This window comes from Ornithorhynchus anatinus, chromosome 11 (assembly GCF_004115215.2).
Source record: "Ornithorhynchus anatinus isolate Pmale09 chromosome 11, mOrnAna1.pri.v4, whole genome shotgun sequence".
NCBI classification, from domain to species: domain Eukaryota; kingdom Metazoa; phylum Chordata; class Mammalia; order Monotremata; family Ornithorhynchidae; genus Ornithorhynchus; species Ornithorhynchus anatinus.
Genome location: NC_041738.1, coordinates 11,904,084 through 11,931,385, shown reverse-complemented (window position 1 = coordinate 11,931,385; position 27,302 = coordinate 11,904,084). Strand labels below are relative to the sequence as shown.

General features: G+C 47.1%; 1 protein-coding gene and 1 non-coding gene across 3 annotated transcripts in view; both read right to left on the bottom strand.

Annotated features, from left to right (window-relative positions):
* The window catches only part of KIRREL3 (kirre like nephrin family adhesion molecule 3), a 398,688-nt gene that overhangs the window by 237,492 nt on the left and 133,894 nt on the right, over positions 1–27,302 (bottom strand). The gene's annotated exons all lie outside the window — the stretch shown is intronic.
* On the bottom strand, positions 21,930–22,067 carry LOC114815359. The gene has a single exon (XR_003763122.1). It is a non-coding gene; the product is annotated as a small nucleolar RNA SNORA7 (small nucleolar RNA).

Sequence of the window (27,302 nt, the reverse complement as noted above, 5' to 3'; positions counted from 1 at the left end):
AGGAAACTTCCCAGAAGCTCTGCAAATTTCTGGGACCACAAAGACAGACTTTAGACATGTCCATGTCAGTCCGCAAATTCAGTCAGTCAGTCAATCAATCGTATTTATGGAGAGCTTATAGAGCATATTTATTGAGCATAATTATTGAGCCAGGGTGAGTGGGCCATACATGTACATGTATATTTAAATTTGTGTATTCAATGACTTATTCAGCGATTGCATTTGGACCTACTCTCACTATTTCTTGCTCCAGCCTCATTCTTCTTCCTGCTCTCAATCAATCAATAATATTTATTGAGCACTTACAGTGTGCAGAGCACTGTACTAAGCACTTTGGAGTACAATACAACAGAGTTGACAGACACATTCCCTGCCCACAGTGACCTCACAGTTTAGAGGGGGAGACATGCATTAATATAAATAAATAATGAATATATACAAAAGGGCTGTGGGGCTGAGGGAGGAGGGAATAAAGGGAGCAAGTCAGGGTGAAGAGAAGGAAGTGGGAGAAGAGAAAATGAGGGCTTAGTCAGGGAAGGCCTCTTGGAGATATGCCTTGAATAAGGCTTTGAAAGGTGAGGAGAGTAATTTTCCATTGGATATGAGGAGGGAGGGCATTCCAGGCCAGAGGCAGAATGTGGGCGAGAGGTCGGCGGCGAGACAGGCGAGATCGAGGTAGAGTGAGAAGGTTGGCATTAGAGGAGTGAAGCGTGTGGGCTGGCTTATAGTAAGAGAGCAGCCAGGTGAGGCAGGAGGAGGCAGTGTGATTGATTGTTTTAAATATAAACAAGGGTAAGGAGTTTTTCTCACCACTAAAATGCTTTTCTACTTAATGCTTTTCCCTAAAGTTCACCTCCTCCAAGAGGCCTTCCTAGACTGAGCTCCCCCCCTTTTCCCTCTGCTCCCTCTACCCCCCCTTCACCTCTCCGCAGCTAAACCCTCTTCTGCCCCCTTCCCTCTCCTCCTCCCCCTCTCCCATTACACCCCCTCCCCCTCAGCACTGTACTTGTCCGCTTGACTGTATATATCTTTACCACTCTATTTATTTGGTTTATTTTGTTTAATGAGATGTACATCACCCTGATTCTATCTAGTTGCCATTGTTTTTATGAGATGTTCTTCCCCTTGACTCCATTTATTGCCATTGTTCTTGTCTGCCTGTCTCCCCCAATTAGACTGTAAGCCCGTCAAAGGGCAGGGACTGTCTCTATCTGTTGCCGACTTGTTCATTCCAAGCGCTTAGTACAGTGCTCTGCACATAGTAAGCGCTCAATAAATACTATTGAATGAATTTTCTCTGTTCCATCTCCCCCACAAGACTGGAAGTTCCTTGAGGCCTGCCTTACTTCTGCCATCGTTTTCCAAGCTCTCGGTACGGGTCTTCTCCCTCGGTAGGTGCTCAGAAAATACCATTGATGATGAACAGGAGGAGGAGAAGGAAATGGAAAAGGTGCCAGAGAGGATGAAGAAGGGACCGAAGGAGAGAAGGAAGGAAGAAGAGGAAGATTGGGCGGAGGAGGAAGAGGTGAAGGTGATGGATGTTGGCTCCATCCTCAATCAGTCAATTAACCGGACCTATTTATGGAGTGCTTACTATGTGCAGAGAGGACAATGCAGTAGAGTGGGTAGACATGATCCCTGCCTACATCCGGTGGCCCTAAGCTGCAGTTAGCTCCTAGTGGAGGCTGTCATCCATGGAGGACTGATGACCCAAGGAGCTAAAGATCTGCTTCGGATAAAAAGCATCTAAATGATGACCATTGCTCTCCGCATCTTCAAAGCCCTACTAAAATCATATCTCCTCCAAGAGATATGGGGTGCAGCATGTGGGAAGTGGGAAGAGCATGGGCTATGGAGTCAGAGGACTTGGGTTCTAACTTGCCTGCTGTGTGACCTTGGGCAGTTGCTTCACTTCTCTATGTCTCATGTGACCTTGGGCAGTTGCTTCACTTCTCTATGTCTCAGTTTTCTCAGTGAGGATGGGGATTCAATACCGGTTTTCCCTCCTCCTTTCAATAGTATTTATAATAATAATAATGTGTGTATTTGTTAAGCACTTACCATGTGCAGAGCGTTCTAAGCGCTGGGGGAGATACAGGGTAATCAGGTTGTCCCACATGAGGCTCACAGTCTTAATCCCCATTTTACAGATGAGGTAACTGAGGCACAGAGGAGTTAAGTGACTTGACCAAAGTCACACAGCTGAGAACTGGCAGAACCGGGATTTGAACCCATGACCTCTGACTCCCAAGCCCGGGTTCTTTCCACTGAGCCACGCTCCTCCTTAGATCATGAGTACCATGCAGAACAGGGACTGAGTCCAACCTGATTAACTGATATTTAGCCCAGCACTTAGAACAGTGCTTGATACATAGTAAGTGCAAATTACCCTGTGTCTACCCCAGCGCTTAGAACAGTGCTCTGCACATAGTAAAGCGCTTAACAAATACCAACATTATTATATAATAATAATAACAATAATGTTTTCCTTGGCAAAATCAACACCGCCGCTTCAACTATTCACCCTCTTTTCTGCATCACCTATGCACTTGAGCCTGTACCCCATTAAGGGTGTGGATATTCACCCCCACCCCAGTCCCACAGCTCTTAGGCCATAACCTTATACTCAGACCTTCTCTGCTCTGAAATTTGCTTTAAGGTCTGTCTCCCTGATTAGACTGTACTCTTCTTGAGGTCAGGTCTCATGCCTACCAACTTTATTAAATTGCCCTCTCCCAAGTGCTTAAGTACAGTGCTCCAGATACAACAAGAGCTCAGTAAACCAGTTAGTCATTCAAATTTATTGAGCACTTACTGTGTGCAGAGCACTGTACTAAGCACTTGGGAGAGTACAATTTAACAATAAACAGGCACATTCCCTGTCCACAACGAGCTTACAGTCTAGTAAGTGCCAGTTATGGAATGATTGATGGATTGATATTGTTTCATTGATGAGTCTTGGGTTCCTCCTTCCAGGAGCGTCCACCTGTTGTAGCAGTTCTCTGGGTCGAAGCTGGACAATCGGTCAGATGAGTACATTATAAATTCCAGGGGAGCCGTCTCTCTTAGCACAAGTGCCTGGCACTGGGTATCCCCCTCCCACATTCTCAGAAAAGCCCAGATAGACAGATAGACACGCAGACAGACAGAGAGGGCAGAGGGGCTGGCTCAAATGATAAGCAAGGAAAGCAGCACAGCTTAGTGGAAAGAGCATGGACCTGGGAGTCAGAGGATCTGGGTTCTAATCCCGACTCTGCCAATTGCTTGCTGTGTGACCTTGACTTAACTTCCCTGTGTCTCCGCTCTCCTTTTCTTACTCAGACTGTGACCACAATGAGGGACAGGGATTGTGTCCAATCTAATTAACTTGTAGCTTCCCCAGCAGAAGAGTGTTTGATGCAAAGTTCCCATCCCCCATGGGGCTCAGAGTCTTAGTAGCGCTTGGGCGAGTCCAATATATCAGAGTCGGTAGACACTCTTCCTGCCCACAAAGAACTTACAGTCTAGAAGAGTCAGAGAGGCACAGGGACGGGCAGGTGTAGGAGGCAAGGGGAAGATGGGTCTTGGAGAAACCGAGAGAGGGAAACAGAGGAAACATCAGCACAGGATGGGTGAGCGGGGAGAGGCATGGAGGGAAGGAGAAGGAATGTAGGAGGGAGCCGGCTGGTGGGAGAAGGATGTAATGTAAACGAAGCCGCGTGGGCGGGAGCCCACGAAGGGGTCAGGATACGTCTCACACTGCAGACACGCAGTGCGGGAGATGGCACCGGCTCTTTATTCAATGCCATTAATTACTTTGGGGTTTGGGGAAAAAAAAAAAAACCTAGCTCTTCAAGGGGAAGTTTGACAAGGTTTCTTTTCGCTTACTGTTTGCTGAACCATCCTTTCTATTTCACTTACCTGATGTGGAACATACGCCGGGATCAGAATGACAGTGAATAAATCACCAGATTTGCTTGGCTTCTTTGAAAAATGAATTTGGGGCTGAGACTTCTCATCAGCATATTCATCTCCCTCCAGCGGTCTCCCAATGGGGGTCTCAAATTGGGGGTGGTGAGGGGGATGGAGTAGGGGGCGGGCTTTCCAGAAGTGGTGTGGGTTAAACAGCTGGAAAATCAGCCAGCGTGACGAAGCTCATTCTTCGGAATTAGTTGTGAGGGCAGGGACTATGTCTTGTTATCTCTAGGGTTAAGGATCTGGCACTGGGAGTCAGGACATCTGGATTCTAGCTTCGGCTCCTGCTGTGTGTCCTTGGGCATGGTGATTTACTTCTTTGTGCCATGGTTTCCTCATCTGAAAAATGGGGATTCAACGCCTGTTCCCCCTTCCCCTTTGACAGTGACATCCATGTGTGACAGGGACTAAGGCCGATCCACTTATATTGCATCTGCTCTAGAGCATATCACAGTGCTTGGAGCATAACAGATGCATAACAAATGCCACCTTTATTGTTTATTGTTATTATTTATTGTTGCTCAGTCAATAAATCCCTTGTATTTATTGAGAGCTTACTGTGTGCGGAGCACTGAACTAAGCACTTGGGAGAGAACAACAGAGTTGGTAGACACGTTTCTTTCCCAATGACAGCTTACATTTATTTTTTCAATGAACATATTTATTATTATTAACACTAATATTAATAATAATGATAATTATGGTATTTAAGCCCTTCCTATGTGCCAAGCACTGCTCTACACGCTGGGGTAGATACAAGGTAAGCAGGTTGTCCCACTTGAGGCACACAGTCTTAATTCCCATTTTACAGATAAGGTAACTGAGGCCCAGAGAAGTTAAGTGGCTTGCCCAAGGTTACAAGGCAGACAAGTGGCAGAGCCAGGATTAGAACCCATGACTTCTGACTCCTAAACCCATGATCTTTCCACTAATATGTGCCAGGCAGTGTTCTGAGGTAGAAATAACCTAATCAGACTGGACACAGGCCATGTCCCACATGGGGTTTACAGCCTTAATCTCCATTTTACAGAGTGGTGCTGGGAAAGAAATACATGGATGAGGTATAGGTAGAAACAGCATGGCCAGAGGACGTGGGTTCTAATGCCGGTTCCACCACTTCTCTGCTGTGTGACCTTCGGCAAGTCACGTCACTTATCTGGTCCTCAGTTACCTCATCTGTAAAATGGAGATGAAGACTGTGAGTCCCATGTGGGACAACCTGATTACCTTGTATCTACCCCAGTGCTTAGAACAATGCTTGGCACATAGTAAGCACTTGACAAATACCAACATTATTATTATTATTCCTTGCCCCTGAGGGGCTCACAATGTAAGAAGGAGGAGGGAGGAGGAGGAGGAAGGGGGGTGGGGACATATAGATTAATTTGGATAGTCCTTCAGCCATTCCATTGTGACATATCTGGACAGCCTCCTGTTACACCTTTATTTTCCTTCTGCTCCTTCTCTTTGTAAATGACTCACTCCCACTCCCACCTATATCCCCACTTAGATCGCAAACTCTCAGAGGGCACGGGTTGGTGGGTCTCGAGTCTGATGGTCTCTGCCAAGGGCTGGGCACAGTCCTCTGCACACAGTAGGGGCTCAACGAATGCTATCACTCAGGAAGGTGACACCGGTGATGATGACGCTGATGACGACAGTGGCGATGACAATAATGATGCCAAAGATGATAATAGTAATTATGGTACTTGTTAAGCATTTACTATGTGCAAGCACTGTTCTAAGAACTGGGGTAGATACAAGTTAGTCAGGTTGGACCCAGTCCATGTCACATATGGGGCTCACACTCTCAATCCCCATTTTTTAGATGAGGTAACTGAGGCCTGGAGAAGTGAAGCAACTTGCACAAGGTCCCACAGCAGACATGTGGCAGAGCTGGGATTAGAACCCATGACCTTCTGATTCCTGGGCCTGTTGCTCTATCCACTAGGCCATGAAGATGATGATGATGAATGATGATGGTGGTGGTGATGATGGCCATAATAATGAGAAACTTCAAATCCAGCCTAGACAGGAGATTCTCTTTCCCCCATGGAGGCAACAATATCTCCACCAGCAAGCCTTTGTCATTGGCATCATGTAGGGGGTCTCTGAGAGCTACTGAGTGGTCCTGAGGACATGTGAGACCAGATTTCCGGGTTTCCAGAGAGGGGCTCAAGTAAGGCTTTCCCAGGAAAATGAGAGGCGACGGAGGAAGCCGACCAGGTCTGGTTTTTTTTATGGTATTTGTTAAACGCTTACAGTGTGCCAGGCATTGTTCTAAGAACTGGAGTAGATACAAACTAATCTAGTTGGACACAGGCCCTGTCCCACATTAGGCTCTCAGTCTTAATCCCCATTTTACAGATGAGGTAACTGAGGCCCAGAGAAGTAAAGTGACTTGCCCAAGGTCACACAGCAGACAAGTGGTGGAGCCGGAATTAGAACCCACGTCCTTCTGACTCCTAGGCCCTTGCTATCTCCGCTATGCCATGCTGCTTCACTGACGAACATCCAACAGCTGCCAATGCCCCAGGGAGCAGATCACCGGTGTCCTCGTCCTCTCTGACTCTCCACATCCAGAGAGTCGGGTGTCAGTGCCGAGCACTGGTTTGGGTTCTGGCAGAAGGTCAGCGCCGGACTAATTTTAGCCAGGGAGCGGGACGGTGCCAATATGCGATAACGGAGGGAGGCAAGATGATCAGCAAATGGTCGCATTGTATTTATGGCTCCCCCTGCCAAGCCACCACTCCGGGGCCTGTGGTCTGTGCTGGGATGGGCATCGGTGCGGAACAGACTGGCGCCGAGGGGGCAGTTAGCGGGAACGATGTGAACGCGGCTAATAATAGGCGAGAGAACATTACCATAGTGTTGTTTATTACCCACTGATCTCTGCCACTTGCCAAATGCTCAAAAAAAAAAAGACGGAGCCCATCAACAAAAAAGCCTTCAGAGCTTCCCCACAGAATGTTTTCCGCCTGGGTCCACTAGCTCCGGGGGCGGGTCCAGAGAGACTGCTTCCTGACCAGTGCCTGGTTCCTGGTTGAAAGCCAGTGGGAGGGAGGATGGTAGGACAGCAATCACTCAGAGGATCAGCAGTCGGGGTTGCCGCGGTTTCCTCCTCGGGCCTCAGACCCAGAAGGAAAGACCCCTTGGGCCATAGCCTCCTTCTATTCCCCCTTGGGTCCAATCAATCAGTATTTATTGATTGCTTTCTGTGTGCAGAGCACTGTACTAAGTGCTTGGGAAAGTTCAACATAGTTGGTAGACACATTCCTTGCCCACAGCGACTGACTGTGGGTCGGGCCTGTCCAAGCCAGGCAGCCCAGAGCAGTATTTGACCGAGGTCTTTTTCCCCTTGAGTGCCCTTGAAGCCGGAAGCCTGTGCCACTCCCTGGATTTTGCCAAATTCGCCGTCCGATGAGGAACCATGGAGTAGACTGGTGGCCGATGTGGTGGCCAGAGTCCCAGGACTCCAGGATTCCTTCCCCTGGTGAGGTCACGGGTCCTCTCTGGGAAAGCGGAGAAGCCCCTTGGGCCTCACCTCTAACCAGGGACTTAGCCGGGGCAAGGCAGACTGAGCACCTAGTCACTGGGATGTCTGGACATCTCTAGGGACTGGCTCGTTCCAATAAAAAGAATTGTGGCATTTGTCAAGGTTTACTATGTGCCTCACACTGGAGTAGATACACTACAACCAGATCCGAGTACTAAGCCTACAATACTCTCCTTAGAGACTGCTCCTGCTCCTTAAAACCTTCTGATCCCAGAATTAGGATCCCAGCAGTTTCCCGACAAATAGCGTTGATGGGGAGGAAGATGTTCGAATGAAATCTCAATGCCAGGATGGCAGGGAAAAGAACTTCTCCCCCTCCTGCATCTCCCCAAAATGTGATAGATGTTCTCTTTGTAAAACCGATCCATCCATCAATCAGTGGTATTTGCTGAACCTTCACTGAATGCTAAGCACTGGACTAAGCACTAGGGAAAGGACAACAGGAGCAAAACATATGTTCCCTTGCTTTAAAGGAGTTTCCTCCACTCTAATGGAGGAAACAGACAGAAATGATTTTCAAATAATTGGAGCAATGATTACCTTGTGTCTTCCCCAGTGCTTAGAGCAGTGCTAGACACACAGTAAGCGCTTAACAAATACTATTAATTGAATAAGATCAGACACAGTCCCTGTCCCACATGGGGCTCACAGTCTAAGAGGGAGGGAGGACAGGCATTGATTGCTTTCATTTAACAGATAACAGATAAGGAAACTGAGGCCCAAACACATGAAATGACTTGTTCAAGGTCACTCAGCAGGTAAGTGGCAGAGCCAGAATTAGAATCCAGGTCATCTGATTCTCAGGCCCATGTTTTTTCTAAGCCCCGCTGCTTCTAATGGGCCTCAGGCTCATCTGGGCCTCAGTGTTTGTCAGCTTCAGCAGGGACTTTTACCTCCACTAATAGAGGCCATTAGAATTGTGGCCAGGTACTAATTTCCCTCTGGCCTGCCCCTTGTCCAGCTCCACTGTGGCTCCTACCACTGGATTCCACAGCTCAGACTCTGTGCCAGACTTGTCAAGGGTGTGAGGGGGAGGGAGGGCACAAAATGAAGATCTAGAAGACTGCCATAGGATCTTGTGAAATCCACCAACTTCTGCAAAATGGCATCCACAACATCCCATGCTACCCAGCACACCCCATGTAATGAGTAAGATGTCACTTATGTGGAAAATGAGGGGCTGTCAGTCCCCCTCTCCCAGCTGTTGCTGAAGTCTTCCTTAAGGAATTCAGCATCTGTTTGGGTTTCTTCCTCTGGAGCTCCCAAATTCTCTCTGGACTCCCAACCAGACCCTGGAGAATTTCTCCCTGGCCCAGGAGGCCCTGCATCCTGACTGCAAAGGGCCATGTCTCCACACTGCTGGGAAGGAAGGGCGCAGAGAAGAGTTCTTGAGAGGCAGTATGGGCTAGCGGGAAGAGCACAGATAATTCCTCACAGTCTACAGGGCAGAGGGCTAGCCAGGCAGGCCCAGCACTAGCCAAAGCTCACCTGGTAGGGCTAACACTGGCCAAAGGTCATGAGGCTCACCCCCCACCTTATGCATTTTCCCAGGTTTAACCACCTACTTACAAGGCTTCTCTCAGCAGGGTGTGATACATTAGTGTCAGGAATCCGAACAAAGCCGATTGTACTCTGCTTAGAAACTGCGCTTGCTCCTTAAAACCCTGTGATCCCAGCATTAGGATCCCAGCAGTTTCCTGACAACCCCAGTTGATGGGGAGGAGAAGGTTCAAGTGAGAACTCGACACTGGGATGGCAGAGGAAAGACCTCCTCCTCCTCCCCCTAAATGTGACAGATGTTTTCTGTTCATTGAATTGATCCATCCATTACCCAGTGGCATTTACTGAGCCCTCACTGAGGGCTAAGCACTTTACTAAGCACTTGGAAAAGGGCAACAGGAGAAAAACAAATGTTACCTTGCCCGCAAGGAGCTTCCACTCTAATAGAAGAGACAGACTGAAATGATTTACAAATAGTTGGAGTAAATATACAGTGGGATGTGACTCTACTATATCAGGATGAAATGACTAAGTCTATCACTAAAAGTACAAATATAATCAGTAAATGCATACATAAGGGTAGAGGATAGGAATAAACTACAGACATAGAAGCAATGAGGCCTAGCAGAAAGAACATGGGAACTGGGTTCAGGAGTACTAGGTCCTGATTTTACCTTCACCGCTGGCCGACTGTGTGATTTTTGACAAATTGCTTAACTTCTCTGGGTCTCAGTTTCCTCATCTGTTAAATGGGGAATAAATACTTGCTCTCCCTCCCCTTTAGACTGTGAAATTTATGTGGGACAGGGACTGTGTCTCATCTACTGGCATTATATCTCTCCCTATGCTTAGCATAGTGCCTGGCATATAATGAGCACTTGACAGGGAACGTGTCTACTGTACCCTCCCAAGCAGTTAGTACAGTGTTCTGCTCACAGTAAGTGCACAATAAGTACACTGATTGATTTATTGATTGACAAATACCACAGTTATTTTTACAATTCCATAGATGTTAAGGGAGGGTATTGGGTTGACCTGCCTGGGGAGTGTAAAGGAACTGGGGAATTCCACTGAAAATGGTTCTGTTTCGAAGAGACTTTAAAGCAAGAAAGGAATCGGGCTATAGACCAATGCTTTGGTGGGGAGGGGTCTTCACAGGGAGAAGGCCTTCTGGCAAACAGAACTAATTTTCACTTGCCACAGCCACTTTGGGAGCTCTTTGCTGATCTGATAAGGAGGGAAACATTTTTTATTTTAATTATATTTGTTAAGCTCTTACTATGTACCTTTTATGCACTGTATAAAATGCTGGGATAGATACAAACTAATCATATCCTGTGGGGCTCACAGTTTTAATCACTTTCCAGATTAGGTAACTGAGGCACAGAGTAGCTAAGTGACTTGCCCAAGGTCACACAGCAGACAAGTGGCAGAACCAAGATTAGAACCTACGTCCTCTGACTCCCAAGTCCGTGTTATTTATATTGTCTGTCTCCCCCACAAGGCTGTAAGCTCTTTGTAGGCAAGGAATGAGTCTATCATTATACTGTACTCTCCCAAGTACTCAGTATGGTGCTCTGCTCGCAGTAAGCGCTCATTAATTACAGCTGACTGACTGATTGACTAGGCCATGCTGCTTCTTGGTTCTGAAAGCCTGAAGAGGAGGTGTGGAGGAGGGATGGAGATCATCCCAAACCAGAGACAGGAAACCCAGACCACAGGGAGGAACAGAACTCCCTTCAGGATTTCTAGTGGGCTGTTAGGCACAGGTTTCTCCTAGCTGGTTCTGGGGGTAACCTGGAGATTGGGCCGAGGCCTCAGGAGGGGCTCGGAGACACCCCGCTGCTTAGTACAGCATCTGACATATAGTAGGTGCTTAAAAAATACCATAACTATTATTATTGCCTGCCTGCAGCCCCCGCCATGTGAATCTGGTTTCCCCTTGTGCCTCTTCTTCAGGACAAATGGATAGACTGGAGACTGAGGGAAGCAATTGATCGATGAGCCCACTGGGACGAGGTCCAGGAGGGACATCTGCCAGCATGATAATAATTATGGAATTTGTTAAGTGCTTACTATGTAGCAGGTACTGTACTAAGAGCTGGGGTGGATACAAGCAAATCCGGTTGGACACAGTCCCTGTCCCTCGTGGAGCTCAGAGTTTCAATTCCCATTTTACAGATGAAGTCCCTGAGGCACCGAGAAGTGAAGTGACTTGCCCAAGGTCACACAACAGACAGGTGGCAGAGCCGGGATTAGAACCTATGATCTTCTGACTCCCAGGCTTCTGCTCTATCCACTATACCATGCTGCTTCCATGCTGCATCTTGCCATGCTGCTTCTGTTCGGGTCTCTGAAGGACCCGTCCCCCACTTTCCCAACACTGTAGACGGCACCACCACCCTTCCTGTCTCTCAAGCTCTTAACCTTGGCATTATCCTTGACTTCTCTCTCTCATTCAACCCACATATTCAATCCATCACTAAATCGTGTCAGTTGACCTTCACAACATCGCTAAAATCCACCCTCTCCTCTCCATCCAAACTGCTACCACCTTAGTCCAAGCACTTAATCCTTTCCCGCCTCTATTACTATATCAATTTCCTTGCTGACCTCCCTACTTCCTGTCTCTCTCCTCTCCAGTCCATACTTCACTCTGCTGCCCAGATCATTTTCTACAAAGACTTTCAGGCCATGTTTCCCCACTTGTCAAGAACCTCCAGTGGCTGCCCATCCACCTCTGCCCCAAACAGATAGTCTTTATTATCAGCTTTAAAGCACTCTGTCACCTTGTCCCCTCCTATCTTACCTCCCTGCTTTCCTACTACAGCTCAGCCCACACGTTTTGCTCCTCTAGTGCCAACCTACTCACCGTTACCTCCATCTCGTCTATCTCGCTACCGATCTCTCAGCCACGTCCTGCCTCTGGCTGTAACACCTTCCCTCTTCATACCAACAGAGGATCACTCTCCCCACCTTCAACACTTGATTAAAAACATGCCTCCTCCAAGAGTCCTCCGCCAAATAAGCCTTCATTTCCTCTTCCCCCACTCTCTTCTGCCTCAACCCGCACATGGATTTATACCCTTTATTCACCCCTCCCTCAGCCCCACAAAACTTACATATGTATCTGTAATTTATTCATTTATATGAATATCTGTATCCCCCTCTAGATTGTGAGTTCGTTGTGGGGAGAGAATGTATCTACCAACTCTTTTATTTTATACTCTTCCAAGTGCTTCATACAGTGCTCTGCACACAGGAAGCGCCCAATACATAAGATTGATTGATTGCAGAGTACTTAGTACAGCTACTGTAATGATTGTCGTATTTGTTAAATACTTGCTGTGTTCCAAGAGCTGAGTTAAGTGCTGAGGTAGGTAGCTGGACACAGTCCGTGTCCTACGTAGGGCTCACAGAGGGAAATGCAGGTATTGACACTTGTGCCTCCCCACTTCCCCATCCAGGGGCACAGACAATCTTGCTGAGGCGCAAAGATCCTCCACCTGGACCCCCTCACTTCAAGCTCATCAACTCCCCCCCCCCCCCCCCCCCCCGCCACTGTAGGGCCTCCCTGCTTTCTTGGAGCTGAGATTTCCCAGATTCCAGGCTCATGGAGAGGGGCTGGGAGGAGAAGGAACTGGAGGTCTGGGGGGTGGGGGTCGTGGGGCCAGGAAGGCAGGGGACTTCAGCAGAGCCTCTCTGGTCAAGCAGGAACACAGGACACTGACCAGAGGGCTGCAAAGAAATCAGGCAGCAGGACTACCATGAAGGTTTGGTTTTCTTGGGAATCGTGATTCAGGGGAGATTGAAGGGTAGGGACAAAAGGGGGTGTGGGAGAGGAACTGAGCACTGGCTGTTTCCCAACTTTCCCCTTCTTCCCTCTTGGCCCTTTTCCCTTGTTCCTGTCCAGCTCACACTCTTTGCTCCTCCCAAGCCCTTCTTCTGTCTGTTCTCCTTTCTCAACTCCCAATTCTGACCCTTTCACCCCACTACTCTCCTTGCCTGGACCTCCCTCCCCAGCCCCAAAGCAGCCAGACCCCCAGCTCTTCTTGACTTTAAAAAGCCTTCCTAAAACCTCATCTCCACCAGGAAGCCTTCCCTGATTAATTCACCACACCCTAACCACATCCACCCAGCAGCTGTCCTAACCCTCTAGTATTTAATGCCTATCTTCCACACTTAAGTTCAGTGTTCTGGACTCTATAGATGTTCAATCAGTACTATTGATTAGTTGTTGGATTTGTTGAGTGGCTCTACTTGGCAGAGGAGGAGGGAGCTGGGTGGGCAAGGGGTTCAGGGACATGGGAGGTCACTGCCAAAGACCCATCAGCACTTCTGAGGGTTTATCCACTTGGGGACAATACAAAGCTCTCCCGCAATGCCCACAGCCCACCACCACCTTGTCCTACAACCACACATTCGCCTTTCTCCCCAGTCCATTCCCACCCCCGAACCTTGAAATCTGACTTCTCCCCCCTGAGGTGGCATGTCGAGAATTATGTTTGAACCTCTTCCCTAGCCTTTTATTCTTCCTCTGGGAGAAAGAAAGAAAAAAAAAATACTTCCCAGGGACTCACACCTGCTCCTGAAGGGGCATGAATCAGGAATGACAGCGCATTTTTCTTCCTGAACTACTACCTCGCCCCGTTACTTCTCTATTCATACCAGCTATAATGAGCCGCCCCTGCCACAGCTCCTCTGTTTAATTCAGAATTTAGGCCAGCCTTTCAGGAGACCGTTTTGTGTTCACAGGGGGGTCTGGAGGCCTGGATCTTTGTGGCCAATGTGATAGAGAAGTGGGCACATGTAGCTTGCAGCCTCTGAGGTTGGGGGAAGGATACTGGGCACTGGGGACAGTGACCAGATGAGCACAATGGTAGGGTGGTGGGGTGAAGGGACCAGCAGCCAGAATACATGCAAGGGTAGAAGATGATCAATTTATTACCAGTCAATCAATCGAAAGCTCATACTGACTGGCTTCTGAGAGCTTTCCGCTGTATAACATCTCCTCCAAGAGGCCTTCCCTGACTAAGATCCTAGTTCCCCTACTTGCCCTCCTACTCACCTATGAACTTGGCTGTAAAAATAACTATGGTACTTGGTAAGTGCTTACCAAATGTGCTAAGCACTGTTCTAAACTCTGGGATAGATACAGGTTAATCAGGGTGGACACATCCCTGTCCCACACAGGGCTCAAACTCTTTATCCCCATTTTACAGATAAGGTAACTGAGGTAACCAGAGAAGTGAAGTGACTTGCCAAAGGTCACACGGCAGACATGTGGCAGAGCCAGGATTAAAACCCAAGCCCATGGTCTACCCACTAAACCATGATATTTTATACCCCTGAAGGACTTTGATACTCACCCCAGCCCCACAGAACTTATACCCATTTCCTGATACTCTTCTATTTCCCATCTCTGTAATTTATTTTTTAGTCTTTCTTCTCCTGTAGACTGTAAGCTTGTGGGCAGAGATCATGTCTAACAACTCTGTTGTATTGTACTTTCCTAAGTGCTTTAGTAGAGTACTCTGCACACAGAAAGTGCTCATAAAATATCACTGATTGATCAATTGGTTGCTTGGTAGAGCACAATAGAGTTAGTCAAGATAATAATAATAATAATAATGTTGGTATTTGTTAAGCGCTTACTATGTGCATAGCACTGTTCTAAGCGCTGGGGTAGACACAGGGGAATCAGGTTGTCCCACGTGGGGCTCACAGTCTTAATCCCCATTTTACAGATGAGGTAACTGAGGCACCGAGAAGTTAAGTGACTTGCCCACAGTCACATAGCTGACAAGTGGCAGAGTTGGGATTTGAACTCATGACCTCTGACTCCAAAGCCTGTGTTCTTTCCACTGAGCCACGCTGCTTCTGAAGAGGACCCCTGCTTTGAAAGAGCTTACAGTCTAGAGAGCGAGACCTGAAATGAGGTGCAGATAAAAGGGAAGCTGCATGGCCTAATAGATAGAGCATGGGCCTGGGAGTCAGAAGGACCTGGGTTCTAATCCCGGCTCTGCCTCTTGTCTGCAGTGTGACCTTGGGTAAGTCACTTCAATTTTTTGGGTCTCAGTTACCTCATCTGTAAAATGGGGATGAAAACTGTGAGCCTCATGTGGGACAGGACTGTGTCCAATCTGACTAGTTTGTATCTACCCCAGTGCTTAGAACAGTGACTGGCACATAGTAAGAGATTAACAAACACCATAAAAAAAGAAAAGCATAGATAAGTTTATGTGTTAGTGTTTAAGGAATGGAGTGTGTAGGCTAGTGTCTTCAAAAGTGATACAGATGGTTGTGAGCACACAATTATGTCAGTGGAGCAAAAATGCTGAAAGAGTTGAGAGTATTGAGGAGTTTATCCTCCCTGTGACCTGACCTACTTTCTCTTACACTACTTGTTTGGTATTCAGACCTTCTAGTCAGAAAGGGCAAAGGGGGCACAGTTACCCCCATTTTAAGAGTGACTGTGAGTCCTGTGCCCAGTGCCATAACCTTTTATCTATCCTGGGAGCTAAGCATACAGAGTAAGTGCTTAATAACTCCTGCTGTGAAGGGGTAGGAGAAGGAGGAGGAAAAAGAGGAGGAGGAGGAGGAGGAAGAGGAGGAGGAAGAGGAGGAGGAAGAGGGATAGGAGGAGGGGAGGGTGAGGAAAGGAGAGAGAGGAGGAAGAGGAGGAAGAGGAGAAGTTAGGAGGAGGAGAAGGAGAAGGAGGATGAGGAAGAGGAGGAGGAAGGGGAAGGAAAAGAAGGAGATAGGGGAGGGAGAGGAGGACAAGGAGAAGAGGGAGGAGAAGGAAGAAAGAGAAAAGAGGGAGCAGTAGGAGGAGAAAGAAGAAAAGGAGAAGGAGGGAGAGGAGGAAGAGAGGAGGGAGAAGAGGAAGGGGGAAGAGAAAGAGGAGGAACAGGAGACGAGGAGGAGGAAGATGTCCATCTGTCTTCCCCTCTAGACTATAAACCCATTATGGGCAGGGAAGATGTCTGCTAATTCTGTTATATTTTACTCTCTAAAGCATCTAGTACAGTGCTCTGCACATAGAAAGCGATGAATAAATACAATTGTTTGATTTATAGGAAGAAAGGAAAGAAGAGAAGGAGAAGAGGCAGAAGGGGAAGAGGGTAAGGGGAGGAAGAAGAAGGGCAGGAGGAGGGGGAGACCAGGGTGACTCCCCCCAAACTGACTCACACAACGGGCCTCGGCTGCAGCCTGGGAGGAAAACAGAATCATATGGTTGAAAAGAAGCGTAATTGCAATGGAAATTCCAATCACTTCGCCGAGGCGGCTTTCTGCAGCTCCGTTTTTGTGGTGTAAATCAGGAGCACCGGGACCAATTTATTTCCCCACATCCACAGTTCAGAATGGGAAGGAAAATGAAATAATTGTATTTTGATGCGTTTCAGGCAATCCATCTGCTCCTTCGGTCCAGGAGAATCCGGGGGGAGGGGGCTCGCCACGCGGAGTCAGTAGCACCAGGCAGGGAAGGAGAGACCACCGGGAGGACCGCAGGCAAGGGGAGCCTCGGATTTGTGGGAGAGGCTAGACTAGAGGTATTTGTTGCCCTGCACAGGATGGTCACTGACCTTGAACTTCTCTCCCACTTCTTAGGTGCCCAGGATACTCCTGCAAATACGGGAAACAGTCTCAGGTATCATAAAGAAGCAATGTGGCCTATTGGAAAGAACATGGGCCTGGGAGTCAGAGGACCTGGGACCTAGCTCTGCCACTTGTCTGCTGTGTGACCTTGGAAGATTCATTTACCTTCTCTGTGCCTCAGTTCCCTCATCTGTAAAATGGGGATTAAGACCATGAGCTTCATGTGGAACATGGACTGTCCAACCTGCTTTGCTTATATCTACCCCAGCATTTAGTACAGTACCCGGCATGTAGTAAGCACTTAACAAATATTATCATTATTGCTATTATTATTATTATTCCCATTATTCACATGAGGAAACTGAGACCAAGAGAGGTGAAGAAGATTTCTCGGGCTCACACAGAAGGCCAAAGACAGAGCTGGGGGCTAGAGCCTTGATCTTCTGTCTCGCATGCTCTTTCCACTATTTCACACTACCTAGGAGTTTGTGATCTTATACTCTCAGGTGGATTTGGTCAATCACACTTATTAAGGTTAATCCCCCAAAGTGTGCGGCATTTCCCAGGAAGATACTTGATGATTCTCTTCTGGTTCCAGGCTCGGGTCCCCATGGTTGGTTTGGGGAGGGGGTGATAGGCTGGTACTGTTCCCTAGATCTCCATGGGTAGGTCGAGCACCCAAGAAGTGGGTCAGCAGCTGGCAGTTGACCCTGAGGTGGGAACTGGAGGATCTCTGATGCAGGGAGATGGATAGCCCTAGCCTCGCCTTCTCCCACAAACCCCAGATGAAGGGCAGAAGACAGAGAGTAGAGGATGAAGGGCAAAGAAATGAGAGCAGAGTGAAGGACAGAGGATGGAAAGGAGAGGATGAAGGGTAGAGGATGGAGAGACGAGGGTGAAGGGCAGAGAAAGGAGAGCAGAGGATGAAGGGTAGAGGAAAGGCAGCCTAGAATGTAGGGCAGAGGACAGGGAGCAGAAGATGGAGAACATGGGGATGAGAGCAGAGGTCTGAGACTCCCAGGTACCCCCAACCTCCCCCACCCCAATCCATAGCTGCCTCAATGAGGGGAGCAAGGGCAGATGGGAGGGGATGGGAGGTGAAGCCTGTGAAGGTGGAGCCTGCAGACCCAGCTAGGCAAGGAAATTGAAGAGGTTTTGAAATGCAGCATCCCCTGTATAGCGGGGATTAGAGGAGGTGACATTCATTCTTTCCCACAGTGCCCATGGAGGTCACGTACCCCCAACTGAGAAATGCCAGTCTAGAAGATCCCTTCTACCTACAGAGCAGGGAGAAGTCTGTCAGGAAGCAGTTTGCTTTGCCCTTATAAACGTCCATTTCCCTCTTAAATACACAACAGAAGGAAGTAAGTGACTAAAAGCAGGATTTCACCCACAAATCACATTTCATGCTTGGCTGAGAGGAATGGGGATTCTTGGAAAATTAACCTGATGATCTTGTACCTACCCCAGCATTAGTACAGTGCTTGGCACACAGTAAGTGCTTGACAGATAATATTATTATTTATTATTATCAATCAATGGAATTTATGTGCACATCACTGTACTAAGATCTTGGGAAAGTACAATATGACATTCATTCATTCAATTGTATTTACTGAGTACTTACTGTGTGCACAGCACTCTACTAAGTGCTTGGGGGAGTACAATATAACAGCAAACAGACACATTCCCTGCCCACAACAAGCTCACAGTCTAAAGGGAGAGAGTCTATCAACAGAGTTGATAGATGGGTCCCTGCCCACAGGGAGCTTACAGTCCACATTTCAGATATAAAAGCAATTCTCTTCCCCAACAGCAAGACCCAGGGTTGTGCAATTGGAGTTTCTGCCAGGGAAATGAAAATTACCCAGAACAGTCTGGGGAATGGCAAATCCTCCTCTGGAAGAGGAAGGGAAAGAGGGTTTTTAAAGGGCCTTCTTGACCCTGGTCCCACAAAATCTTGAACCTCCCAAGTTCCAGGGCCTGGATTATCCTCCCAATATCATTATTAATAATACTTTTATTATTCATAGTCATGTCCATTTGGTTCATATTAATGTCTGACTCCCTCTGTAGACTTAAAGCTCATTATGGACAGGGAACATGTCTGCTAATTCTGTTGTTTTGTAATTTCCCACATGCTTAGTACAATGCTCTGCACAGAGTAAGTGCTCAAAAAATATCACTGATTGATTGAACTTCCACCTCTAGCCCTTACCTACTCATCTGTATCCACCCAGCACTTCTGGTCTTATGCAAATTCAACTGCACATTCACTGATTCTTTCTGTTTCTGTGATTTGTTTATGGTTTTCAATCTGTCTCCTCTTAGCGTTAAGCTTCTCTTGGTCAGGGAGTTTGGGTTGGGATCTCCCAAGTGCTTAGTTTACTGTTCTGCAACTAATAGGCGTAATAGTCCAGCGGTTAGGATGCCTGGTTTTCAGTCAGGAGGTCTGGTTTTCACTCCAGGTATAGGAACGATTAATTCTTCCTCTAGACTGTGAGCTTGTTGTGGGCAGGAAACATGTCTACCAATTCTGTTATAATGAACTCTCCCAACCACTTAGTATAGCGTTCTAAACACTGTAAGCACTCAATAAATTCGATCAATTGATTGATTGATTGAGAAGGTGCTCAATTAATACCAATACTATGACTCTAACTACTACAGCTACAGCTGCTACTGCTGCTGCTGCTACTAAAGAATCCTTTTTTTTCTTGTTCCCTCTGCATCGCTCCCCAGACATGAATCCAGAAGCCAAAAGTTACGGAATGAAGCATTGACCCAAACTAGTAGTAAGCCTGACTTTCCCCCTGGACCAATCAATAAATCAATCAGTCAACTGATGGTATTTGTTGAGTGCTTACTCTGTGCAGAATACTGTACTAAGCACTTGGGAGAGCACAGTGTCATTGGTAATTACAATCCCTGACCACATAGCTCTCTGACATGGGGGTAATGCTACTTGCAACACAGATTCCCTAAGAGGGATAGATCTGTTTGGTGACCAGAACAATCCCAGGATTTTTAGAGTCTCTTCTGCTATCAGAAGAAAAAAATGTTTTTTAAAATAAGAAGTTCAGTGGGGTTCAGTGAGAAGGAAGTTCCCTGTGATAACAGCATTTTTTAATGCCTGCCAATCAAGCAATTAATAAATCAATCAATATATTTATTGAATACTTACTGTGTGCAGAACACTGTACTAAGAGCTCAAGGAGTTTACAACTTTGAGTTTTGTCAGAAATTGGCTAATTCCTTCCCATCACATCTCTTTTGGATAGGTCAAGGGCAGGGATTTCCCACCTCATCTCTCAAGGAAAGAAACTTGAGGATCAGAGAGGGAAATCAGCTAACCTAAGGTAACACAACACCTTCCTTTAGGCAGGTCGGTTGACTTCTCTGGACCTCAGTTTCCTCATCTGAAAACTGGGATTTGGTAGACTGTAAGCCCCAGATAGGATAGGAATTGCATCTGACCTCATGGGCTTGTATCTTCCCCAGCACTTAGCACATAGCAAGTGATTAGTAAGTCCCATAATTATTAAGTATGAGGAGAAACAGTGTGGCCTGATGGATAGAGCAGGATCCTGAGAGTTAGAAGGACCTGGGTTCTAATTCCGGTTCTGCCAATTGTCCGCTCTGTGACCTTGGGCAAGTCACTTTGCTTCTCTGAGCCTCAGTTACCTCATCTGTAAAATGGGGATTTGGAGTGGGAGCCCCTTGTGGGACATGGACTGCGACAAGCCTGAGTAGCTTGTATCTACCCCAGTGCCTACTACAGTACTTGGCAAATAGAAAGTGCTTAACAAATACCATTAAAAAAAAAGTCAGTGAAGAAGACACGTACTCAAATCCAGGCTTCCCGACTCCTGATTTTGTGTGTTATTTACTCGACCGTGCTGCCTGTCTGAGATAAAACCTTTCGCTTTTCAACAAGAAGAAGGCTGGAGCCGCCACACTGCTGCTGCTTATATTTTTAGAACATCAATAGCGCGTGGATTTGCCAGATTGCTGGTTGAACTCTGTCTGAATGGGCACGCACGGAAAAGATCCAATGAAAAAAAGATCTCGCTCCCATTGTTGTCGGGTTACGCGGCCTGTCCTTCTTCACTTTTCCTCGTTGCCTCCAGTTTTTTCCAAAATACCAATTCTGGAGATGGTCCAGATGGCTCTCTATGTTGAATCCAGAACTGCAGAGCCTGGGAAAAATCCTCATTCTCTCCCCATTTTCTGCCCTTTTCCTATTCCGGAGGGCCTTCTCTCAGTGCTGCGCCCCTGTCTGCCTCCTTGCTCATTGTTTTCCGGACCCCGGGGGAGGAAAACAATGGGCCTACATAGCTTCTCCCCTCCCGGAGTTGTCACACAAGATAATTATAATAATGATGGTATTTGTTAAGTGCTTACTGTTTGTCAATCACTGTTCTAAGCCCTGGGTTAGATACAAGCTAATCAGGTTGGACACAGTCCCTGTCTCTCATGGAGCTCACAGTCATAATCCCCATTTTACAGATGAGGGACATGAGGCACAGAGAAGTGAAGTGGAGCTGGAATTAGAACACAGGCCTGGACTCTATCAAGTGGGCATACTGCTTCCCCACTCACTCCCCCCAACTCCCTGCTCTGCCCATCGTATTTATTTAGCACTTAATATATGCAGGGCATTGTACTAAGCTTTTGGGAGAGTACAGTCTAATAATATAAGACACATTCTCTGCCCACAGTGAGCTTAAGTAGTAATAAATCAATTACTATGTGTCAGGTACTGTTCTAAGCGCTAGGGTAGATACGAGTTAAATCAAGTTGGACAGAATCCCTATCCCACATGGGGCTCACAGTCTAAGTAGGAGGGAGAACAGGTATTGAATTCCCATTTTGCAGATGAGGGAACTGAGGCACAGAGAGGTTAAAGGAGTTGACCAAGGTCACACAGAATATATGTGGCAGAGCAGGGATTAGACCCTGGGTGTTCTGACTCATAGGTCCATCCTTTTTCCACTAGGCTACACTGCTTCTCCAACTTCAATTAGCTTGACTTCTAAGGAATATCTGCCCTCAGGACCCTAACTAAGGGAAGACGATCAATCAGGTACATGTGTCTTGTCTTATGCCGTTGAGTCGTTTCTGACGCTAGCGACACCACTGACACATCTCTCCCAGAATGCCCCGCTTTCCATCTCCCATCGCTCTGGTAGTATATCCATAGAGTTTTCTTGATAAAAATATGGAAGTGGTTTACCACCACCTCCTTCCGCACAGTAAACTTGAGTCTTCATCCTCGACTCTTTCCCATGCCGCTGCTGCCCAGCACGGGTGAGTTTTGACTTGCAGCAGATTGCCTTCCACTCGCTAGCCACTGCCCAAGCTAGGAATGGAATGGACAGGCCTCTGTTTGACTCTCCCTCGTGTAGCCAGGACTGGTAGAGTACTGCAAACTCTCCAGGTGCGACCTTGAGAAGGGATAATGTGTATTATCCACCAATCAATCAATCAACAGTATTTACTGAGCACTTATTATGTGTAGAACATTATTCAATCAGTGACATTCCCTAAGCAGCTGCGTTAGGCAGAGCTTTCTACTAAGCCCTTCAGAGGGCACATTGGAGAGAGTAGATATGATCCCTACCCTCAAAGAGCTGACAATCCAGTGGGGGAGATGGACACAATAATGAAAGACAGGTTGAGAAAGCAACCCAGGCTAAAGACATGTGCACAAGTGCTGTGGGGGTGAGGAGATGGTGAGACCCTCCCCCCAGTGCAATTTACAGTTCTGTCTGGAAGTCACACTTTGTTCTTTTTTGGGGGCCCTGACCACCTCCATTTATTCTGGAGCCATTTTGTTCCACTCCCCTTCTGGATTGTAAGGTGAGCAGGGAATCTGTTTATTGTTATATTGTACTCTCCCATGTGCTCAGTACAGTACTCGGCACACAGTAAGTGCTCAGTAGATATGATTGACTGATGATTTACTCCCAGGTTCCTGAGGAAACCAGCTGTGGGATTCAGTGGAGGTGGCTGGGAGCAAAAAACAATCAAGCAGCCAATCATTAGGATTTATTGAGAACTTACTGTGTAAAGAAAACTGTACTAAATGTGAAGCCGCATGTCCTAGTGGATAGAGCACGGGCTTGGGAGTCAGAAGGGGCTGGACCTGGGCCAGGGCCTGGGTTCTTGTCTCAACTCTTCCACTTGTCTGCTGTGTGACCTTGGGCAAGTCACTTCACTTCTCTGTGCCCCAGTTATCTTATCTGTAAAATGGGGATTAAGACTATGAGTCTTTTGTGGGACAGGGACTGCATCCAACCCGATTTGCTTGTATCCACCCTGACATTAATAATGTTGTTATTTGTTAAGCACTTACTATGTGCAAACCACTGTTCTAAGTGCTGGAGGATACAAGGTGATCAGGTTGTCCCATGTGGGGCTCACAGTTTTAATCCCCATTTTACAGATGAGGTAACTGAGGCCCGGAGAAGTTAAGTGACTTGCCCAAAGTCACACAGTTGGCAAGCGATGGAGCTGGGATTGGAACCCATGACCTCTGACTTCCAAGCCCGGGCTCTTTGCATTGCACATAGTAAGTGCTTAACAAATAACATAATTATTACTAGTATTATTATCATATAAATAAGTTAGTAGATACATTTGCTGCCCACAACACACTTACAGTCTAGAGGGGCAAAACCACAGGGCAAAACCCCTGCTAGCCCTGAGGATTGGCTCCTTCCATATTTCTCAGGGACCTCTCTTCGCCCTCTTAGTCTCTTGCTAGCTCAGTTAGGAGATAACAAGTCTCAGCCAGCAGAGGTCTCAGATCCCCTGGGGACATATCCATACTGGGTAGCGGGGAGACTGACCGAATGGCGGACTGTCCGGTGGGGAACCAGCCCAATGGTCACTCGGTAATTTTTGGAAATTCTGCCAAGGCTGGGTGGGCCCTGCTCATAAAGTGTTGGTGACTGTTGGGTGGGAGGCATTAAGTGACTCCTTAGTCGGGGGATGGTTTTGGAACTCCCTTCCCCCCTAAATCTCATTGGCCTTGGTACAGTTGGGAAAAATCCTTAGGCTGCTCCCCACTTGTGGAGACATTTTCTTATTTAGAATTGCATGTCTTGCATTCTGATGGCAGGAATTTCTGGGTCATCTTGGTGGCTTTGGTGGGGTTTGGTGGAGGTGGTGATGACGGTGGTGGTGGTGGTGATGGTGGTTGGTGGTAGTGAAGGTGATTGCCAAGGAGGCGATGTAGGTGACGGTGGTGGTGGTTATAATGGTGGTGTTGGGGCTGGGGGAGGCAGTTCTAGCTTGTTCTCTGCAGAAGAGCTTTAGGGTCGGTAGACGGGTTGATTAGGCTGCTGACTGGAGCAGGCCTGCGGACTGAACAGTGAGTGCAGTCATCAAGGTCTTTCAGAAACACTTCTCCAGCCCTTTTTCCCAGGGACCCTTCAACAAAATAATATCCCTCTGGTTCACTCGGGGTTGTAGAAGGAGGTATTTTGCGACCCGTGCCTTATAAATCAGTTTTAATTATAACAACAACAACATCAGCGGACAAAACTGAGCCAGAGCTGAGGCCCCCTCCCAACCCCCCACCCACAAACCCCAACTCCACCCCCAGCTCCCTAACTATCTCAAATTAAATGCTGGATTGTACTGTGGTCCAGGCATTGTCATGCAAATGAAGAAAAACAACTAGCTTTCCAATTTCCACATGCAAATACTGAGCGAATTGTTGAGAGAGGGAATATGTTTTGCCATCTCAGTGGTTCTGGGGAAGATAAGGGGCTTTTGCAAAAAGTTCTGCCATTTGTGGAGCTGGCAGCTTATTAAATTCCCCCAAACAAATGTTTATATAACATTAGAGGGACAACGTCAAGGTCGGTGGGGCCCCAAATGGACCCTCTCCTTTTTTTATTCCGTAACTGTTTGCAAAGTCTCTGTTGTTTTTCTTGTTTTGTTCTTTTCCTCCAAACAAATGCATCAATTTGTTTTCAGCTGCCTGAGGAAAACCAGGCAGAGAGCCAGCAGGCCCGTGAACAGGACAGTAATAACCAAGTGAGGCAGGCAGTGCTGCATTAATGAGCACCCGACAAAAACTCTGCTTTGAACGCCTCCTCCTCTACTCCAGGCCTTGGACCCCCCTTCTCAAAACTCCTACAGTGGAAGCTCCTGGTGTCGAAAATTCACTCTCTTCCCAGACCCTTGCAGGAGGAAAGGGGTTGAGATGGGATATGTTGATTTAAGGAAATCTGAGGCCATTCAGAGGTTCTGAGCCAATGTCAGGGGCTTGAACTGGGGGAGGGAGAGAGACAGGGAGGGCCCATCACACCCCCTGGTTAACTAGGTCAGCCAGTAAAAAGTATCTTATTTTTTTTCTTCCATTGCTCCCTGGGTGGCTGAATGCATTTTTCTTTCATTCATTCATTCATTTCATTCCATCGTATTTATGGAGTGCTTACTGTGTTCAGAGAACTGTACTAAGCACTTGGAAAGTACAATTCAGCAACAGAGACAATCCCTACCCAACAACGGGCTCACAGTCTAGAAGGGGAGAGAAAGACAACAAAACAATTAGATGGGCATCAATAGCATCAATATAAATAGAATTGTAGATATAGACACACCACTAATAAAATAAATAGAACAATAAATATGTACATATATACACAAGTACCGTGGGGCAGGAAGAGGGGTGGAGCAGAGGGAGGGAATTGGGGTGACGGGGATGGGAGGAGGATCAGAGGAAAAGGGGGCCTCAGTCAGGGAAGGCCTCCTGGAGGAGGTGAGCTTCTCTGTAGTCTGTAAGTTCCATGTAGGCAGGGATCGTCTATACCTACTCTTTTGTATCGTACCTTCCTAAGCCCTTAGCACAGTGCTCTGCACACATTCAGTGCTCAGTAAATACAAATGCAAGAGATTAATCCATCATATCTATCGAGTGCTTATTGTGTGCAGAGCACTATAGTAAGTGCTTGGAAGAATAGAGTGTTACAGAGTTGGTAGACATGCTTCCTGTCCACAATGAGCTTACAGTCTAGAGGGGGAGGCAGACAATAATTTAAATAAATAAATAAGGGATATGTACGTAAGTCCTTTGGGGCCGGGGGAGGGGTGAATATTGGGAGCAAATCCAAGAACATGGGTGGTGCAGAAAGGAGTGGAAGAGGAGGAAATAAGGGTTTAGTCAGGGAAGACATCTAGGAGGAGATGTGCTTTCAATATGACTTTATGGGCACCAATCATTCCATCCACTGGGGTATTGACTGAACCCCTATTGAGGGAACAAGGTGGTGAATGGAACACCGGGGAAAGTCCAGCAGAAGAAAGCCACCTCTCCCTGTCTTTAAGGAGCTTACAAGCTCTTCAAGCACTTAGTAAGTGCCATAATACAGTCCTTTAGACCGTAAATTCATTATGGGCAGGGAATATGTTGTACTGTACCCTTCCAAGTGCTCTGCACATACAGTAAGACCTCAATAAATACCTCTAATTAATTGATTGATAATTATTATTAACTCTCACTAAGAATTCATTCATTCAATTGTATTTACTGAGTGCTTACTGTGTGCAGAGCACTGTACTATAAACAGACACATTTCCTGCCCACGACAAGCTTACAGTCTAGAGGAAGAGACAGACATTAATATAAATCAGTCAGTGACAGATATATGGACATAAGCGTTGTGGGGCTGGGATGGGGGATGAATAAAGGGAGCAAGTCAGGGTGACACAGAGGGGAGTGAGAGAAGAAGAGAGGAGGGCTTAGTCAGGGAAGGTCTCTTGGAGAAGATGCGACTTCAGTAAGGCTTTGAAGGAGGGAGAGTCGTTGTCGAAATACCATTGATTGATCGGATTTGAGGGGAGGCCTCTCTTTAGGGACTCACTGGGAGGATGTAAGTCAAAGCCCGGGATATCCCGGCTCCCTTGGTAACTGTTTGGAAAGAAGGACCCAAACAAGCCCTGAGCCAACTTAAAAATAAATAAGCTAGTATCCGTTCCCCCTGACTGCTCCTCTGTCCTCCTTTGCGCGGGGTAAACCCAGTTGGGGGATTTTTCTGATCCTAGCCGCTGACTTGGCAGGAGAGGTCAGGCTTCATTTGTCTTGGTGTGAAAAAGTCAGGCGGTGCTGAAGATAGTTTTCCGTGACCGTTGGACCTTCTGAATTTCATTCCGGTCCTCAGCACTTATGTATATTTAACTAGCCCTCCAGCTGTTAATCTAACCACTTTATTCTGGCTTGTTCCTATTGCTCCCTGTTATTGCCTCCTTACTCCTCCTCTTGCCTTTTTTTTATGGTATTTGTTAAGGACTTACTATGTGTAAAGCTCTGTTATAAGCGCTGAGGCATGTAAAAGGAAATGGGTTATAGACAAGGTAATCAGGTTGGACACAGTCCCTGGCCCACATGGGGATCACAGTCTTAATCCCCATTTTACAGATGAGGTAACTGAGGCACAGAGAAGTGAAGTGACTCACCCAAGCTCACACAGCAGACAAGCGGTGGAGCTAGGATTAGAACTCAGGTCCTTCTGATTCCCAGGTCCATGCTCTATCCACTAGGCCATTTACCATCCATTTGGTCTAGACCTGCTGCCAGTGACCTGCATGAGGAAAATGTAGTGATGGGTTGTCTTTCTCCCAGTGACCTCTAAGAGGTATAATAATGATAATACTACTATTAATAATAATTATGGTAATT